Consider the following 4,080-nt stretch of genomic DNA (forward strand, 5'->3'; position numbering starts at 1 on the left):
AGTGGCCTTAGTGAGTATTATGTTCATAGTCAATATAGGATGTTCTTGCTAAGTCATATATTCCTAGTATATTTGTCTTACACGTAGATCATATATACTCTTGGTGGTATAGCGGCAATTCAAAGGTTTGATCCTAGGCCTAGCCTAAATAACTACCAATCCACCGTGATTTAAAAAATAAATAATAGATATTACATTGATTATTGAATCAATGAAAAGACAATGCCAATCCATAAAGCACTTCAATAAAGCACTTATTTCTTGTCATTTGAAATAATGTGGAGATAGTATTTTTTCTCACTTTGACATATTGTTTGATTCACTTTTCTTAACTTTTATGAAGTGATGGATTTGAATCTCATAAGATTATGAAAAAGTTTGATATTTTATAAAGTTGCTTTAAAACATAAAGGTGATCTTCTTTATCTATTTTAAATTATGATTTTTTAATAGGAATACAATGGTATAATTTTTAATTAAATTTTGAATTTTTGAATATTTAAAATATATTTTTTAATGTATAAATAAATTTAATATATAGGTTTCATATTCAAATTTGTGTTTTTAATAATTCTCTACAAAATTTCAAATAAATTTGAAAAAAAAAATATACTTCAAACATTAAAATTTGAAAAATTAATTATATCCATAAGCATCCTTATTTCAACTTGAAAAATTAATTATATCCATAAGCATCCCTATTTCAACTTCTGGATGGAGGTTAGTTGATTTTAATTTTTTTTAATGGATAAATAGGATTGAGTGTGGGAAGAATATAGTCAAATAACCCCATGGAGCGCCCAGATTAATCCAAGAACTGTATTATTTTCCTGCTCTCAATAGTAATTTTAATTGAAACGCCACCATGGCTAACTTGATGGCCAAATACCTATCCCTGGCACTGCTTTGACTGTTAAAAAAATACCAAATACGTGTCCCCGGCACTGCTTCGACTATTAAAAAATGATAATAAAACGACAACGGTGGGAAAATTCGTGGGTCGAGTGGTGCCCATGAAACGACTCTGGTTAATACAATTGAAACAACTTTATATCTGCGCATGCAATTGATGTGGCTTAATAATCTGGTTTTAGGTATGTGCCATTGTACAAGGATATGGATGGGATTCAATTTTTATTTCATATTTGCTTAATGTCTCAATAAGCATAGTTATCACTCCACATTTATTGCTATAAATTTGGAAGATTATCACTGCACATTTATTGCTATAAATTTGGAGGATTATCACTGCACATTTATTGCTATAAATTTGGTGGATTCAAATATGTAATCTGATGTATATAAAAAATTTCTTATATTTTTTAAACTTTTTTTTTTTTCTTCTTCTTGCAATATTTTGTTTTTAGGAAAGTATGATTTGGATTTGTGATATTTTGTTTTTAGGAGAGTATGGTTTGGATTTGTGTCTATATGATAAGGGTATATGATAAGGGTTTTGCTCAACATAATTTGATTGTCATTTCTTCTAGCTTGATTCTGAATGTTTTGTTTGGCTCGTTAATGTTATTATTTCTCTACTTAATTTTAAGTTAAATTTAAGATTCTTCAATATCACTTTCATGACTTTATTGTCATTTCCTCTAGCCTGATTTTGAATGTTTTGTTTTGCTCGTTAATGTTATTATTTCTCTACTTAATTTTAGGTAAAATTGAAGATTCTTCAATATCACTTTCATAACTTTATTGTCATTTCCTCTAGCCTGATTTTGAATGTTTTGTTTGGCTGGTTAATGTTATTATTTCTCTATTTAATTTTAGGTAAAATTGAAGATTCTTCAATATCACTTTCATGACTGTATTGTCATTTCCTCTAGCCTGATTTTGAATGTTTTGTTTGGCTGGTTAATGTTATTATTTCTCTACTTAATTTTAGGTAAAATTGAAGATTCTTCAATATCACTTTCATGACTTTATTGTCATTTGCTCTAGCCTGATTTTGAATGTTTTGTTTGGCTCGTTAATGTTATTATTTCTCTACTTAATTATAGGTAAAATTGAAGATTCTTCAATATCACTTTCATGGATTAAGAAATTAAATTATTGAAAAAAAAGATTAATATTTTATTAATGAAATTAAATTTAAAATCTAATCTCTAAACTAAATATGCAATTGAATCATTATACAAAATATATTACTAAATAATCAATTAAATGAATTACCAATAAAAAAATCATGATAAATTTATTTAAACCAAAAAGAGTAAACCAACAATTCTATATTTTTATACCTATTATATTGGACAACCTAAATTTGTATCTACATGTCAAACCGATTCTCAAATGAAAAAGATGATTGTTCATATACCAAATACCAAATCTAGATAAAATATTTTCCACATCCTCTTGTTATATTATTTATTTGTATGTATTTAAGGATCACATTGTTAAATAACTTGATTTTTTAATGAACACTAAGTCATTAATATTTTTTGTGTTTTCGATTAATAATTGTAAAGACCAAAACCAATAACGTCCAAACCACTCCACGCCACTTTATTTTTTAATTAACACTAAGCCATTAATATTTTTATGTGCGGTAATATTTCTATTTGTAAGGTTTTTAATATTAATTATTAAGTATATAGTATTTTATATTAATATTACATTTAAATTGTATTAATATTAAATTTATGTTTAATAAAAATATAAAAATATTATTTTAAGTTTATGAAAATATTAGGTTCGTATAATAATAATTAATAATATAATTATTGATTATTATATTTATAGGATATAAATTTATTAATATATTAATCATATTTAATAATATAATTATGTTAATATAAAGTAAATATATTTTCGAAATAATTTATAGAAAAATAACTCATAAACTAGATGTAAATCTCATAGACTACTTTATGTTTATGTAAATATCTTTATTGCGTTGTTATGGGGTAAATATCTCTTCACAATAACCCATAGAATTTATGTAAATTTGACTTGGTCTAGTCACAAATGAAACATAAAAGTTGTGGAAATTAAGGCAAGCAATATTTGCTATGCTATTGGGTATTCAATGCGGTTTAAGAGTACTATGATGGGACCTCAAGTCGGCAAGCAATCGCCTAGAAAATTCACCATGCATGCATCGGCATGTAACGGGATAGCCCTCTGCCGGGAAAGGACTCCAGCTTCCACCGGAAAACACTGACGCGAGCTGCAGGACCTGCATTAATGCGATAGTCATTTGAATTTTGAAAACGCCCGCCCAAATTCTAGATATTTTAATTTCAAATTCGGGAATGGTTAATCAGTTTCATCTCATGGCATATAGCAATGCATCAGGAGCTCAGCTGGCTGTGGCGAAAGGAGGCGAACTAAAAATATTTCACGATTCGAGCTGTGTGTGCCACAGTGTCGGGCAACGAGCTAGACCCGAAGGTATTTCTGTTGTTGAATAGAATGAGCTTTGCAAGGCTACGTGCCGCGCAGACACCCCGCGGAATCGGCCCTACCAGACGGTTGCTTGAGGCATCCAGGGAAATGAGCTTTTGGTTTTTGCCAAGCTTCAGCGGGCGTGTGCCGGTAAAAGAATTGTTCCTGATCACCAGTGTTAGCAGCTTGGGCAAGTCTGTGATTCTGCGCGGAACTCATCTTTCCACTTCAGACTTCTAAGCTCCCAGCAACGATTGAACTCCCGACCTTTCGATTTGTACCTTTCACTTACAAAGCGAACGCAGTAGCACTATGTTACGGATAAAGGCAGTTGTGTTGTACCTTTTCATTTTCTTTGACATTGAGAATGGCAACATCGACAACTGACAACTGCATCATCGTAGAAGCACAAAACGAAAAGCCGGGAATTTTGTAAATATCAAACATGAGGAGATTCTAGCGCAAATGAGTGACATTATTCTTCTGAATTGTCGTTACAGTTTGTTTTTAAACTCGCACAATAAAATAGTGGGCACTTTGTTATCATTCTAAAGTGTTTAAAGAATTTGATAGGTTACTTATAACAATCTTAAGAAGAGGATACCAAGTATTTCTTTTCACTACTCACATTAAAATAAATTTACATCATAATCGTTAGAAAACTTAATATTATTTCCTCTCACC

Source organism: Pinus tabuliformis, chromosome 8 (assembly GCF_031772625.1).
Source record: "Pinus tabuliformis cultivar Carrire ecotype Pingquan chromosome 8, CPIR1, whole genome shotgun sequence".
In the NCBI taxonomy this organism is placed as follows: Eukaryota; Viridiplantae; Streptophyta; class Pinopsida; order Pinales; family Pinaceae; genus Pinus; species Pinus tabuliformis.